Source organism: Mirounga angustirostris, unplaced genomic scaffold (assembly GCF_029215605.1).
Source record: "Mirounga angustirostris isolate CCGP_5_RB_7025 unplaced genomic scaffold, mMirAng1.0.hap1 SCAF_4, whole genome shotgun sequence".
Taxonomy (NCBI): domain Eukaryota; kingdom Metazoa; phylum Chordata; class Mammalia; order Carnivora; family Phocidae; genus Mirounga; species Mirounga angustirostris.
The window spans coordinates 13356551-13373266 of record NW_026991712.1 but is presented as its reverse complement, the minus strand read 5'-3'; the positions used below and the strand labels follow the sequence as shown (position 1 = coordinate 13373266).

The following is a 16716-nucleotide window of genomic DNA, read 5'->3' as shown; positions in this document are numbered from 1 at the left end:
GGCAACCCCTGCAGAGACACTGGGACGGGAGAGGGAACCAGGACTCCCCTCTGGGAGGCAGTGACCAGCCTGCAGGAGTGGAGGGTTGTGAGGAAGATGCTGGGCCTCAGGCTTTTGGAACCAGACAGAAGCAGGGCACTCACGCTCTTGTTCTTTGAGGACTGTTTGTACATCAGCCCTGTAGGTGCTGCAGTTGTCACTGCGGCCGAGATTCGGCATGTGCCTGCTGCGCCCGGGGAGGTAGTTTTTCTGATGAGGCCGGGGGGAGAGGCTGTGCATGTGAGGGGTGAGCCCCCAGGTGCCGGTGGTGGGGTGCAGGGGCGGGCCCAGGCACACCGTGTGCATCATCACCCTTGCCCTGAGATCAGCTCTGCCACATGAGGGTGGGAAGAACAGTTGGCAGGATGCCGAATTAAGGCTCCACCCTCGACTCAGGAGAGGAGGATTGGGGTGCTGGGGGTTGGAAGCAGATGTGCATGAACTTGCGGGGGGGAAGTGGTGATGAAAATGTGCACCAGGAGGGGATGCTTTTGGAGCTTGTTTTTGTTCCTGAAAGAATTGACTCACTTTCTGTTTTCTGGGCCCCTGAGCTGTGGTGTCCGCATCCGCAAACTGGGGGTGAGAACCTCTATTCCATGGGGCAGGCGTGAAATCCTGAGCTGAGATGGTCAAGCTTGTAGGAATCTGGGAGAGCATGCTAATGCCTTCCTCTTTTCTGAACTGTCCTCATTTGCTGGGAATCTCTATCAGATGGACAACTGCAAAGCCCCCACTTGTTGGATCAGTGAAATTAAATGACTCGCTGATGGTAATAATTTGATTAGTAGCTAATAATCATAGCCGACATCGATCCAGTGGTTAAGTCCTGGCTATCTGTTATATAACTTAATTCCTGAGGTCATCCTAGGAGATGCAGTGCTGTCATTAGCCTCATTTTACAAACAAGAAAAACAGAGGATCAGTGAGGTTGAGTATAATGTCTGAGGTCACCCAGCTAAAAGTGGCTGCTTTTGTATTGCAGAGCCAGCAGTCTGACTCCAGAGCCTGTGTAATTAACCACTGAGGGTTCTGGGAATGGATAGGGGTGCAGACTTTCCTTCAGCCTCCCACAGGGTCACTCTCAAGGGCTTACGCTCAGGGTCTGGGGGAGGCTGAACAGGCAGGACCCCCAGAAATAGGTGACCTCCCCTTTTGTTTCCAGCCTCTGCCCAGCTCCTCTTGGAAACTTTTCCCTTTTGCTGACAGCCACGTTCCTTTGTTCTGGACATTAAAATAGATCCAGGCACGTCTGGGTTGGGAGCTGTCACCAGGAAAGCTGCAGCCTGGAGTGCTCCTGAGCGTGCTTTCGCTGACCCACGCGACAGAGCCCGGTGGCCACGGGTCCCCCGCTGCTAGCACTCCACTTGCAGGCCTTGCAGAGTCTCTCTAGGGGCTAGCCCGGGAGCGGGGGTTCTCGAGGGCCATCTCTCCAGCGGCTATAAAGTGTGGGGCTGGAATCCGGGAAGAGACTGTGTGCCAGGTGCACTCTGGGGCTCCTTATGTCTCATCACTACAACCCCTGTGGATTCCCTGATTGACAGATGAGAAACTGAGGCCCAGGGGGGCTAAGGGACTTGCCAAAGACATAGCCACCGAACTAGAGCTGAACACCAGCTGTGTCTGAGAGCATGCTGGTCCTGCTGTGCCGTGCTCAGGGACGTTGAGAATGTCTCTGTTGTGACCAGGAGTCAGTGCTGCAGGTGACGTCCTGGTTCTTCTCCGGTCTCTGACTACGCTTATCTTAGGCGAAGACAGAAGGAGCAGCTTTCCTTTCCATAAACTGTTTTAACGGAACCTCACCGCAGGTCTCTGGGTGGTGCTTGGCTCACGATGGATAAAGAATGGGCGCGGCTCAGTGTGGGCAGTTGGTGGATGGGGCTGGGGGCAGGGGCAGGACTGGGTTTTGGAGGAGACCTGGCTGAATGCCCCTAGTTTGGTGAGCCTTTGGGCTGTCTCTTCACTTCCTCAAGAGTGAACAGATCCCCCTGTTTAAAAATTCTGTGCCCCTGTGGCGTGAGCATTTGGAGTTGGCATTCAGCTCACTGCAGATATCTGTACTAACCACGCAGACAGTTGAGGGGGAAGGACTGTTTTCCCGAAGGTTGTCTAATCATAATAGCTCGCTAAATTTTGGGGGTACTTCCTGGGCACCTTGAGTGGTTTACATGTGTTAACTCTTGTAAACCATACAACTGCCCAACGTGATAGGTTCTGTTATTACCACTCCGATTTTAAAGATGAACAAACTAAGACTCGAAGGAGTTAAGTCATCTGCCAAAGATCCCTCAGAGAGTGAGTGGCCAGCTGGGGATTTGAACAGGGACAGGCTGCCGAGCGCACGCAGGTGGGCGCTCTGCCAGGCGATGGCTCCGTGAAGCTGGAGCTGACTCGTTATCCCACCACCATCCTAGTGAAGAAGTTTGGTGATTCCCATTGTAATGGATGAGGAAAGAAAGGCTTGTGAGTGGTTAAGGAATTTTCCAGAATTCTGCAAGTTGTAAATGGTGACATTAGGCTTGAACTCAGGTCCACTGACACCTAATATAGGGTCACTCTTACGTCTTCTCCTCCCTTTCTTGCTGACTTCTGCCAACCCAGCTCACGTCACCCTGTCCATCTGGCCTTTCCGTGCAGGTGTCCCCAGAGTGCCCGTGCTTTCCTCCGGTGTGGAGAGAGTGCTTTGCCCCCCCAGGCTCAGGCATAGCTTCCTCTACACGTATGCTCGCAGTACCTGGCGTTCAAACCAGGATTCCCTCTGTAGCTCGGTGATCAGAAAATTCTCCACCGAGCTTGACCTGCCGTGTGCCCTTTGGCACTGGGAAGCCATGGGGCATCAGGGTTCTCGCTGGGCCATGTGTGACTGCGGCCAGTCCCACCTCTGGTGTTTCAGTGAGGGATGGCAGCAGTAAGCGTGATGCCCCATGGGGACGCTGCTCGCCGCGCGGGTGGGGGTGGACCCCCCACACCCCCCACCCGCCCGCCCGGTGGTCTGTGTTCTGTGCCAGGTGTTGGCAGATCCGGCCAGGTTCGGGTCCTCACAATGCTCTCTGGGCTGGCAGCACTTCCTTCAGCTCACCCGCTGTGCACACCTCCTCCCCCCTCCCTCTGCTGTGGAAGTAGAAGCCAGCTGGCCACCGATTCCGCCGATCCCCTGCTCAGCCACTCCAGGCCAGTGGAAGGTGTTAAGTCATCTCCAGTTAAGTCATCTTGGCCCTGCTCCGCCTTCCTCACAGATCCCACTTCCCAGCCCAGTTTAGCTGTGTCTTTGCTCTGCTGGGATGCTCATCCCGGGACAGGTGCGGCCTCTCCGAGTGCAGGGCTGGGCCTTGCCCCCAGGGCTGTCCTGCCCCAGGCCCATCTGTGTGAGGTGCCTGTCACCACCAGATTGTTCATCTTGAGGCGGCAGAGGAGTCTGCCACCACCTTGTCCCCGCACAGCTGAGCCCTCGACAACAAAAAGACAGACAACCCAATTCAAAAATGAGCAAAAGACTTCAATGTACCTTTCTCCAGAGGAAATATGCAAATGGCCGGCAAATGAAAAGATGCCTAACTTCATTAGTCATTAGGGAAATGTGTAAATCAAAGCCATGAGCCATCCCTTTGTACCTGCTAGGATGGCTGTAATCATACTTTCAAAAGAGCAGAAAATGCCAGGTGTTGGCCAGGGTGTAGAGACGTCGGAGCCCGGTGCACTGCTGGGGGTGGGTGACAGGGTGACGGTCACTGTGGCAAACAGCTTGGTGGCTCCTCACAGAGTTTGCTATAGAATTGCCCTGTGACCTAGTGATTGCACTCGTGGATACACACCCCTTTATGTATAAAGGAAGGAAGTATTAATAACGTGCTACAACATGAATAAACCTCAAAAACATTGGAAAAAGCCAGGCATGAAAGGCCACATATTGCATGATTTCATTTTTAGGAAATACCCAGAATAAAGACAGAATGCAGATTGGTGTTTGCTGGGGTTGGGAGGCAATGGGGCATACCTGCTTCATGGGGATGAGGTGTTACTTTGGGGTGATGGAAATGTTCCGGAAGTAGACAGGTGGTCGTATGGCATCGTGGATGTACTAAATGCCACTGAATTGTGTGTATTAAAATGGTTACTTTTATTTTTTGTGACTTTCACCTCAACTAAAACAAACACACCTGGGTCCCCCTGGGGTAAAAAGAGGAAACATAGGGCACGTGCTCTACGTGCTTTATGTCTGACTCTTGGCCCCAGTGAATTTGATAGAGATGGAATGGGCTCTGTTACTTCCATTTCACAGGTGAGAAAGTAGAGGTTCAGGGCACATCGTTTAGAGAGGCACCGGCAGATGTGGAACATGGGCTTATCTGAGTCGGACCTGATCTCTTTTCTGTACTCTTCTTCCTGGGCAACACAAAAGGCTTTTGTTTGGCTTTGCTTTGCAAGCTCACGTCAGAAACTGTGCTCAGCCCATGGGTGCATTGCCTTGACTCCAGACAACTCAGCTTCATATCCTTTCAGGAGACACCCGCCCCGAACCTTCCTCAATCCCAAGTCCTTTGAAGCCTGGTCCACTCTGGCCACCCACCCACAGGGATCTTTTTCCAACACACACTGCTCACCTCCTTCCCAAGGAGGCAAAGATCTGTAGCTGCAAGAAAATGGAAGACGAAGGGTTTTTTTTGTTTTTGTTTTTTTTTAATTTTATTATGTAAAGACGAAGGTTTGAATCACAGTCCTGCTGTGTGATCATGGATGAGTCTCTTAAACCTGCAGCACCTCAGTTTCCCTAAATGTGTCATAGGAGAGCAGGAGAACACTCAGGAATCTTCCCTGGGATGGTTGTGAGGACCGACTGTATCTGTGTCTGGGCTTTTAGGGTGAAAAAGCACCATTTGGACATGAGGGATGGGCAGGCCACTCCTTGAATCAAGGTCAACGTTCTTGCATACTCAGCAGAAAATAGACCCAAACCCCAAAATTTAGCCGAAGGGCATGCGACTGGTGCTCAGTATTGATTTGCTGCCTGAACAAGAGAATGAAGGAGCAGGAGGCTGTCCATGACCTGAATTGTGGGCTTGGTCCATGATTTAGACTTCTTTTTTTTTTTTTAAAGATTTTATTTATTTATTTGACAGAGAAAGACACAGCGAGAGAGGGAACATAAACGGGGAGTGGGAGAGGGAGAAGCAGACTCCCTGCCGAGCAGGGAGCCCGATGCGGGACTCGATCCCGGGACTCCAGGATCATGACCTGAGCCAAAGGCAGCCGCCCAACCAACTGAGCCACCCAGGCGCCCCATGATTTAGACTTCTAATTGTCCTTTGTGTGCGCTTAGCCCCGGACAAAACACGCAGGAGGTAATCAGGAAACAGTTGTGGATTGACTTGTCTCTCTTCTCCATAATGAAGCTGGAGATGGACAGTTTCATTCTGGTTTTTGGATTTGGGCTGCTTTTTCTTTCTTAGTGAGAAGTATTGCAGGAAGACATAGTGGAGGAAGATGCAGATGCTCAGCTTTGTTCCCCTCACCCTGCAGAGGTGTGTGATTTCAGGCAGAGACGGGAGGACTGGCATTTCTGATGGGAAGTTGTTGGGCTGTTGCCTGAAGCTGGCTTTATCAAGGTGGAAGACCCATATCACTTCGTCCCTGGGCTTGATTCCATCACTTTTTTAGGAGCACATAACTGAAGCTTTACGGTTGGGGTAAGAGGCAGTGTCTGTGTACTAGTCAGGGGTGTGAGCATCATTTTGGTTCTGACAGCGGGTTGGATTAGCATTTATTCTTTCTGATTGAGGTGGCCAAAAGCTGTAGGTGTTACTGTGGATTAGCTCAGTCGCAGCCATGTGACCATGGACACAGCAACCCGTCTTGGGAGTTTTTGTTTTTTACATCTGCAAAGCGAGGGGGGAAGGACACTTGGAAGATCCTTCAAGTTCCTTTTGGCCTCCAAATTTGAAGATTCTGGCAGTCTACAGTGGGTGTGCTTGATAGCCCCTAATTGCAACCATCTTTTGTCTTTCTCTTTTCTGTCTGAACTTTCATCCATCTGTCCACTGATCCACCCATCCGTCGACCCACACATTCACCCACCCACCCATCCATCGACCCACCCACTCACCCATCCATTGACCCACCCACTGGTTGACATATCCACCCAGCCACCCACTCATCCCCCTATCCACAAACCTATCCACCCACTCACCCACCCACCCATGCATAACCCACATTTACTAGGTAGCCCCTCTGGCCCAGGCAGTATGCTGAGTCCTGAGGATACAGGGAGGTCGTAAGAGCTCACAGTCATGAGTGGGACATAGATATTGGAATAAAATAGGAAAATCAAGTGTAATGGCTGCTATGATTCAGAAAGGTGCAGACTGCGCTCATAGCAACGAGGCAGGCCAGCAGCCTCCCCTAAGATCCTTTACTGAGGACTGCAGCCTGCCTTCTGCAACAGCTTCAGGATGGGCTTGTCTTGATGTGGGAGAATGCTGATGATGACCTCAAGAGGCCCCTTGTAGCCACAGGAATCTGTGATGTGGAGTTCTCAATTGCCGGCTTTGCTGGAGAAGAGAGAAAAAGAAAGAAGGAAGAAATAGAGGGGCTGGTCAGTCCTGCTGTACATTTATGTTTGCGGTCCCAAGCCTCCGCTTCCTGGGGCTGCAGGCTGTGTGTGTGGGAGGCACAGAGTGGCGGCCTGGCGGGCACGGCGCCCCTGCTGCCGGCTCTGGGATGGCTGTGTGTTGGCGCTGGCCTCCCCCGGCGGTGGCGGCGGCGGGCGGGGACAGAACTGCGCTCCGTCCGGTTAGTCAGCGGCCAAGGGCAGAGTGGGGCCCGCGTTTCCGAGCCAGTGCTGCGCATCTGAGGGGGGGCACGCTGGCCTGTGTTCCCTGAGTCCCAGCCTCCGCCAGGGAGACTGTGGACAAGGCAGCTTTTCTAATAAGCAGCCTCTGCTTGCCCTGTCGGAGATGAAAGACTGTGTGTAAGAGTGGGTAATTTGGGGTTTTCCTGATGAAAGCAGTTGACATTTGTTGGGACTTCATGCACGCTGCAGCGTTGCCTTTCATCTCCGCTATCGGAGCGTGGCCTGGCTCTGGCCTGCATCCGGGGCGGCCAGTGCCACCGGAATTGGATTGGGCCAGTGGTGAAATATAAAGAAATGGGTGGAATGACCTTCAAGGCCATGGTGGAGGAGTGCAGACGGCAGAGGCAGGTTCTGGCTTTCCTAGCAGAGGGGGCTTCCCGTTGGTACCGGAATGTGTCTCCCCGCACCTGGCAGCATCATGGAAAGCGGGTGCCCTTTGCAGTTGGACTGGCTGAATTTGAAGGCTGGCTCTCTACTCACTGGGTGGACATAGGGAGCCATTTGTCCTCTCTGGCCTCTGGCCTCCTTTGTCAGTGGGCATGATCGAACCACCAACTCTTGTGGCCTCCACAACTGCTCTGATGCACCGTCTGGAGTCCTCAGGGCCCAGGAACATGCACCGGTTTCTGCTGTCATTGATGAACTTGACCCGTTGTGCTGTAGGCGCTAGAAGAAGGAACTAGAGACTTGCATTCTTCATCCACATCCCCCACACAGCACCTGGCACATAGTAGGTCCTCTGTAAATGGTTGGGTGATGGCTCGATGGAGAAAGGAGACTTTGCTTGTGCCACCGTATGGGTTGTCTAGCTTTTGGGGGTTGGGAGGATGAACAGAGGTTAGAGAACTTGAACCTGAAACATGCTGGTTGTATGGACTTTGCCGCGTGCATGCAGGACACAGCAAGCAGATGCTTAAGACTTGATTCGCTCATGGAATCCCTGCTGCAGTCCAGGCTGGGACCGCAACCACAGGTGAGATAAGTTGATTCTCCTGTTGTAGCAACCCAGCCACGTGTCTGTCCAGTGTGCCCTTAAATACCTCCACTGATGGGGTACTTACTACCACTGAAAGGTGGCATCGACGGTTCTAATGTACTTCCTTCTGCTGAGGTATGGGCTCTTTCTCCCAACTCTCTGGGTTCTGATCCCGGGGACCTTCCTGATGAAACAGACCCTTCTTACAGATGACAGCCTCCAAGTTGATGATGGCAGATGCCATGTCCCTTCTGGGTGGTCATCTCCTTGGGTTAACTGCTTACCCAGCAGGTTGGCATTGGTTATGCTACTTCATCTCCCTGAGTCTGTTTCCCCAGCTGTTGAGCACTGTTTGAGGATGAAGTTAAAGGAATAATGTACAGCACATGCTGAGTGCATGTAGGCATCCCCAGCCTCACCATGTGACTGCATGTGGAGATCAGGGACGTGACCAGCCCCCCATATAAACAGGAGAGCAGGAAGGTCTCAGGTGGATTTTTTTGTGTGCTTATTTTTTTTTTTTTAAGAACTATTTATTTATTTATTTGAGAAAGAGAGTGTGTGTGGTGGGGACAGAGGGAGAGGGAGAGAGAGTCCCAAGCAGACTCCGTGCTCAGCACAGAGCCTGACGCGGGGCTTGATCCCATGACCCCGAGATCACGACCTGAGCCGAAACCAAGAGTCGGATGCCTAACCAACTGCACCACCCAGGCGCCCCTTGTGCGTGTATTTTTAAAGACCCTGCCCCCACACTTCGGGTAGCACCTGGGCTGCCGTAGAGTCTGTACTCTCCAGCGTGGCACCTTTTCAGCACTGAGAAGCGGAATGTTCCCTGACCTCCTCTTTGATGCTTTTTATCTCAAGAAATAGCGAGGTGACCTCTTCCACCCCATGGAAGGGATTCAGGTAGCAAAGCCATTTCCTTTTCTTGATCCTCTCCTCTGCAGTTATTTAATTAGCAACACTGTGTCAGTGTGCCTGGGTTTCAGGAGGGGGCCTTTGGAGACTGAGTACTTCTGCCCTCCTTTTGTGAAATTGGGAGGGGGGGTTGTGGCCCCCTCCCCCCACCAGTCACTGCTCGGGGGGACTGTGGCACAGGGCAGGGAAAGAGACATGACACTGAGAGGCCAGGTGAGACACCTTACCTGTCTACCTGGCAGACGTGTCTGGCTTCTGCTCAGGGCCTTCAGACCCTCTGGGCCTCATCCGTTTAAGGTATGGGTGGGTCCATCCAGGCCCAGCAGTGTGAGTCCTGTGGGCGTCTCTAGGCAGGTCAGAAAGTGGAAGGAAAGGCTTTACCTGTAAGCCCCCCGTCCCATTTTCAGGGCCCCCCGCACCTTCGCACTGCTTGGCCCCCCAGCAGGTGAGGGATCTGCATCCCCTGCCATCCGCTGCGAGAAGCAGCAGGCTGGTTGGTGGACAACGAAGCAGCATGTATAGACGACGCTTCATCCAAACCCCTTGGCCCCATACATCTGCCCTGAACTCTGTTTAGCTCTGAACCCACCTCATTTCTTGCCCTCCCCTGACTAACAGTTCATGCCTCAGCCACACAGGAGTTGAGGGGTCCTCCGTATCTGTGTTCCTACAGACAGATTGTCCATGGGGGCAGAAGTCATCATAACATGAAAATACGCACTAATAAACTCATTGCTAGCATCCAGCCCACCCACATCTGACGATAATCAGTCATTTGCTGATGGCCAGACCTTGTAAACATCTGTCAGTCCAGGGCAAGAATAGCAGAAACTCTTCACTGACCTCTGTTTGGCTCCCTCGCCGGGGAGGGATGCTGCCCATTCTTTGTGCAGCAAACTGCGTGAGGCCTCAAGCTCCCTGAAGGCCCCGGGGCTGGTGGGCTACCCGGGAGTCCAGTTTTCCAGATGAAGACATTTGTTCTGCTCCTGACTAGCTGTGTGAACTTGGGCAGGTTAGGTAACCTCTCTGCGCCTGTAGGCTTCTGTAAAACTGGATGAAGAGGAGTACCTACCTTCTAGGGTGTTTATGAGCTTTAAATGAGTTAATACATGTAAACGCTCAGAACAGTGTTTTCTGGCATGTGGCAAACACCCGTTAAATGTTCGCTGTTGCTGTTGGTGTGCCAGAAGACTTTTCCCACTCTCGGATTCCTGGGCTGGCCAAAAGTTAGTTGTGTTGGTAATTAAATGTTACATAACCTGATGAAAATCGAGTATAAAGAGTGTTGTTGCATGAAAACTAAGTTTAGTACTTTGGAAAGAACGGATAACGTCGATTTGCTAAGAAGTTGTCACTGAATCACTTAGGGGCAAAACAGCTGTAAAAAGATAGAGGGGAAAAAAGGACACAGTAAAACTATAAGGAGTCTGTATTCCATGTGCTTTGCAGATGACTAATTTTGTACTGCTTTAAAGCAGTGGAAGTCAGAAATTGTAGATTTTGCACGGTGAGGGTGTATTTGGCAAGAAAGACAATTTGCATCTCCAGTCAGTGGCCCAAAGAAAGACCCTGCCTTTCGATTGGTGAATACACATGCAGCTGTGGTAAGTATGTATCTGTCCTGTTCACGGTTGCCCCCTTTTTCAGTGCCGTGACCGTGGGGGAGTTGGGTAGCAGGGCTTTTGCTCTCTAAGGCAGATCAGTGGCCAGAAATGGCGCATTTTGCCCAGACCGCAGGGTCTCCTGTTGCAGGCACAGGTACTGTGGGCAGGCTCCTTGAATGACGCACACGGGTCTCGCACCTTCTGTGTGCCAGGCACTGGTGCAGTGCTTGATACCCTGGGGGTGATACGGCCAGCAAAGTGGACACAGACCCCTGCCCTCCTGGGGCCTCACTGGCAGGGGAAGCAACTGCAAAGGGAACTAGAGGGTGAAGAGAGGGTACGTACTTGCAGCCTAGGGAGAGAGAAGCAGGCAGGGGTTCTGAGGACTGCTGTTGGGGAGGCTTGGGGGCTCTGGCACGATCAGCCCAGTTAACGCGGAGGAGAGAAAGAAAAGATGATTCCATGCAAACCAAAAGAAAGTGATTTAGAAATAAAAGAATAATAAAAAAAAAAAACCGAAGGGGCGCCTGGGTGGCTCAATTGTTAAGCGTCTGCCTTTGGCTCAGGTCATGATCCGGGGTCCTGGGATCGAGCCCCCGCATCGGGCTCCCTGCTCCGCGGGAGGCCTGCTTCTCCCTCTCCCACTCCCCCTGCTTGTGTTCCCTCTCTAGCTGTGTCTCTCTCTGTCAAATAAATAAATAAAATCTTAAAAAAAAAAAAAAAATGAAGAGGCCTTGGAAAGATTGAGGAAGTCCGGAAAGGTCTTTTGTAAAACAGTCCTTTTAATGAGGAGCGAGGGGAGTTTCTATTTTGTGCCAGAGTGTGTGGTGAGAAGGGGAGAAAAACCTTGGCATTGGATTCATTCTCTGTGTGACCAACACTTAGAGCGAAGTTTACAATGATAACTTCGAATTGAAGTATAAGACAGACCTCCTTTGTATTTATAATGATTTGTAGTTAATGCCTTATAGATTTGTAATATATAAATGCTAAATCGTTAAGTTCTGAATGTAAAATGTTTGATATTGATAATTTTCTGTTTCTTGTAAAGTTCCCCCCCAAAGGGGGCTGGGGCAAGTGACCCGAGTGGCCCAAGGTCACACCCAGATGGGTGGGGCTGAGTATCCAAAGCAGGTGCTTGCCTCTTGTCTTTTCACGACATGCGTCTGCCCCACTAACTATAAATATCTGGCCCCGATTTTAAGTGGCTTCGAGTCAAGGAGCTCTTTTCTGGGTCCTGTTCTTCACGCGGTTCCTTGTGCTCAGGTTTTGCCCCCATTCTTCCCTCTTCCCTGCCTGGCCTGCACACCTCCCTGAGCCCCCTGATCCCCTCTGCACCTGTGCTCACCTGAGTCCTTTCTGTGTCTGGCTCCCGGAGCAAGGGAGAGTCCCTGAAGAAAGGGACCTTGCCTTCTGATCTGGGTCCCCCTGGCTCAGAGCCTCCTGACCGGCAGGCTGGGGCAAGGCCTCCCCTCTGCCCTTGCCTTGGGCCCTGGGGACATGGAGTGGGTGGGAGTTCCGGGGGCAAATGGGGAAGGCAGATTCTGGTGGAGCTGTCCCCCAGAGCAGCAGGTACTACAGCCCCTGCGCATCAGCCACTCTCAGACGTGCCCAGGCCCCAGAAGGAGCCCCGGGGGTGACAGGGAAAGCGTGAGCGTTCACCTCCGTGCCTGCAGTTTACCAGCAACACTGACAGCCCCTAACAGGTGTCAGAAACAGTATTTCCTAGTTTGCAAAGACCGTTTCCCCACCCTGCCTCCTTCATTCCCATTTGCTGATTAGGCCACTGTGGAGGACGGGGACAAGCAACCAGAATAGCCCAAGGTCACAGCCGAGTGAGGATGGAGCCAGGAAAGGGAAGCAGGTGGTGGTGGTCATCTTCATATCACGGTAAGAATGGCTACATGTGCTTGATGCCCCTAAGTTCCATCTTATTTCATGCTCAGAAGCGACTCTGTAAGTCAGCTGGGCCTTCCAGGCTGCTTTTACAGCTGGGGAAACTGAGGCAGAGAAGGTTGAAGCTGGGCTGTGAGGCCTGGGAGTTGGGTCCTGGTGTTCACCCTCAATGTCATGTTTATTTCATGCTCAGAAGCGACTCTTGTAAATCAGCCAGGCCTTCCCGGAGGCTTTTACAGCTGGGGAGACTGAGGCAGAGAAGGTTGAAGCTGGGCTGTGAGGTCTGGGAGTTGGGTCCCCGTGTTCACCTTCGATGTCATGTTCAGACTGGTGCCTGGCACTGACCTGCTGGGAGGACAGTTTTGGGGTGGGGGATCCTCAGAAGGCAATCCTGGTCCACGTGTGCACCTCTTGCCGCCCTGGTTTGGAGGCCCCCCGTTGTGTGCGCTGCTTCTCTGCAGGGAGACGCCCCCCACCCACTGCACCCCGCTCGCTCAGGAACTGCTCAGAGCAACTCATCAGGAACCATGAGACCTGCAGCTTTTGGCCAAAAGGGCTATTTCCTCTGGTTTGGTGGGCAGGAGGGAGGAGGAGGAGGGTGACAGTGGAGGGCTCCCCGAGAAGGAGGAAGGCAGCTCGGCAGGAAACAACAGGCAGGGAAGGTGAGGCTGGAGTCCTGGGGGCTGTCAGGCACCCCGGTGCGCGGGCTTCCCCTGGGTTGTATAATCAGCTGTCACTTCAGCATTTCCCTGCGTCAGGCTTCGCAAGTACAGATGGAACATTAAACAGTGACTTCTTTATAAATATTTAACTCCCACTGTTTAGGAACTGCTCGGGGCGGGAGACAAAAATAAGAGCTCCAGGCCGTCCGCTGCATGGCCCTTCTGTCGTGGCGTTGGATTGCGAGGGCCAGAGTTTTGGGGTGGGGGCAGGGGGGGGAGCAGCTATTCTGAAAAACTTTTGGCTCTCAGCTGGTAGGGTCTTCCCTCTGTCAGGGGGTGTGTTCGGGGACACATGTCTTTGTGTTCGTGGAGTTGTTCAGACCTGGCACAGACTGTTCTGGAAGCCACAGCTAACATGTCTGCACAGTGGCTGGGATCAGCATTGGTGGTGTTATTGGCCTGGCGCCATAGGACAGCCTTATTGAGATATAATTCACATACCCTACAAGTCACCCACTTAAAGTGTACAGTTCAGTGGGTTTAATATGTCGCTGGAGTTGTGCGAACATCCCAGTCTATTTGAGAACATTTTTATTACCCCAAAAAGAAGGGCTGTATCCGTGACCAGTCACCCCGTTTCTCTCCACTCACTCCCCCAGCCCGAGGCAACCACTGGTCTACTTTCTGTCTCTATGGATTTGCCTGTTTGTCTGTTTCATGTACGTGTCCTCATATTATACACATGGTCTTTTGTACTAGCTTATTTCACTTGGCGTAATATTTCCCAGTTTTGTCCGTGAAACTTCTTGCATGTATCAATGCCTAGTTCTTTTTTATGGCCAAATAATACGTCACTGTGTGAATATACCACATTTTGTGTATCCATTCATCTGTTGATGGACATGTGGAAGTGGCAGACTCATTCAGAAATGAGTCTCCACTCTTCTGGGAAAGGTCTAGGAGGTTAACATTAAGCATGTGGTGGAGGTTGAAACGTGCTCAGCTGGTAAGCCATTCAGCTTTTATTTAGCACTGAATGTATGCCAGACACTGTAGGAGGCTTATCTGGTAATTCTGACTGACAGTATCTGATGACATATAATCTCTTGAAAAGATCTACACACGCCTCCTCGGCCGTCCTGTTGGGGTTTTTCTGGATAGGAGAACGGGGGACTGAGTTTGTGTCTTTGGCCCATTTCATGTGACATCACATGGTGTCTGTCTTTAGGAGAGAGAAGCAGGGAAGGGACGTGCTTTCGGGTGATGTGCCCTTCATGCTCTCCCATGTCCCTCCAGACACCTGTGCCGGGCTTCTTGGTGTCCCCCGTCCCTTGTTGTCCCAGCTGCTTTAGCACTCATCTGAGCGTCTTTAGGAGAGAGAAGCAGGGAAGGGACGCGCTTTCGGGTGATGTGCCCTTCATGCTCTCCCATGTCCCTCTGGACACCTGTGCCGGGCTTCTTGGTGTCCCCCATCCCTTGTTGTCCCAGCTGCTTTAGCACTCATCTGAGTGACTGACTCAGCACAGGGCCGGTGTCTGGCTTAGGCAGGAAACGCTCAAAAATGGGCACTCTTATCATTGCTGGTCATCTCCTGGTCAGCCAGTGATGACTAATTTAGTGGATGCTGTTGGTGTTCTGTCCCCGGTCTCATTCAGGGGACGGCACACTCACCTCCCAGCTGCTGAAGTTCCTTCCCAGTGCTCCATTCTCCGGAGATTTTGTTGCCTCATCCAAGACGTTGCTCACCCCTAGTCCCCGTCCCCAGAAGTACAGCAGGCCAGCCCCCTGTGCTTCCAAGTGGGGTCAACCTTGTGGTGCCGTTCATGCGCCAGAACTCCTGTGGGCTCAGGCCGAGGCTGGTGTCCAGCTGAGACCACGTCCTTGCTGAACCCCCCCGCCCCCCACCGGCCAGCTGTGCCCCCTACTCCCTTTCTCCTATGCATACTCTCCAATAAATAGGCAAACAAGAATTCCCATCTCAGGGGCGCCTGTGTGGCTCAGTCGGTGATGCATCTGCCTTTAGTTCAGGTCATGATCCCGGGGTCCTGGGATCGAGTGGGGAGCCTGCTTCTCCCTCTGCCTGCTGTTTCCCCTGTTTGTGCTTGCTCTCTCGCTGTGTCTCTCTGTGTCAGATAAATAAATAAAATCTTAGAAAAAAAAAAAAAGAATGCCCATCTCAGGACCTGTTTCCAGGGAGTGCACCCTAAGACCCTGTCTGGTAACAGTGTCCCTTCCTGGGTCCCCTCTGATGACCGTTGAGTCTTGGAGATTCTCTGCCTGAGCTTCCTTCCTGGCTTGGCCCACTGAGCGTTTTGTTTTGTTGGATTTGGTTTCAAAGTCTTTTCAAGCTAATCACACTAGGAAAGGTCTGCACTGAATCACAGTCCTGGCACTGTCCCTCCTGCCTCCCCTCTCTCCCTCCCTACTTCCTCTCCCCCCCGCCCCCCCCCCCCCATCCCATTCCCTTTCAGCATCCTTTCCTGTGTCAGCAGTGACCTCAGCAGAAAAAGGCCTTGGGAAGGCACATGGGAGGTGCACTAGCCTTGATTCCACACGGCCCTGGGTCAAGGGCAAGCCCGGCCACCCAGCAACCAGGTGATCAGTAGTGTTCCTTCTCCAGGCCCTGCACTTGCTCATCCGCAAACTGGACCGCTGATCTCTCTTCCCCGCCACTGTGGGGAGGATTCAGATCACATGGGTGGGTGACCCGGGACAGTGACGGGCATCGAGTTGGCGCTTGGTTCACAGGGGCTGCAAAAATGCCCCAGAGGACCCCTGGGCTCCCACACCCCCTTGGGTCTTCAGCCTTGTCAGCCAGGCTGTCACCCGTCCAGGCCCTTTTCGGGTCACATTGCTTTTGCTCACATTGTGCCTTCTTCCTGGGTTGCTCTTCCTTTTCTCTCTGAGCCCATGGAAGGCAACCCCACAGATGTCACCGGCTCCGAAGCACCGTTGGGGACCTGGCAGGCAGGGTCGGTAGTTCCTAGCACGGCACTCCTTGCCAGAAAGCGTGGGACCCGTGGGGGCTTCTCTTCCTCAAGACATCGCTGCCTTGGTGAACGTGGTGGGCGTGTGGAGGCTGTGTGTGTCCTGGAGTCAGACGGGTGGGCACTGGGAATCTGGCCCCGTCCCCCTCTCTGCGGCACGGCTTGGGCTGGGAAGCTGAGCCAGCCGCTCCCCCGTAGGACGCGGGGCACATTTTAGGGACACTATCAGCGATGGTTTCCTGATAACCTGGCAGCTCCGATCGGCCATCGGCTGGAAGGGTAAGCAACTGCCAGACAAGCATGGGGGATTCAGTAAATGCACAGCTGTGTGCGTGAACATCAAGCTAAGGGCTAAATACTTTTAAAAGGTTTTCTATGTGGTCGGTGGTGCACTAGGCTGTTGCCCCTCTGGTCACCTTATAAGGGGGTCCAGGGGCCATCTGCCCACAGAGCTGAGTTAAAAGGGGGAATCTAAGGACCATCACATCCCAGAAAATCGGGACTAGGCTCGAGTGGCTTTTGCTTCCTCGGATCAGCCCTGAACGAGCTGACTCTGTTAAGTGCGGTACCCACCCCTGTCTCTCAGAAGGGTGCAGTGGGCAGCGGGGAGGTGACCGATCACTGCATCTTCCTGTCTCTCTGGCCCTGCCTCTGGTTCTGGCACCCCGTCCCCTCCTTTTGAAGGGACACGGTGCCTCTCAGCCTGGCCCGCTGCGGTGGCTGTGGACAGGGGCCGAGAATAAGCCTGTGCCCAAGGCAGCTCTGCCTTCCCAGTGCAGCCGGGCCGGGT

The 16716-nt window shown here is 53.0% G+C and overlaps 1 protein-coding gene across 1 annotated transcript in view; it reads left to right on the top strand.

Moving 5' to 3' along the window:
- Positions 1-16716, top strand: part of LOC123858718 (uncharacterized) — a 180283-nt gene that overhangs the window by 22804 nt on the left and 140763 nt on the right. The gene's annotated exons all lie outside the window — the stretch shown is intronic.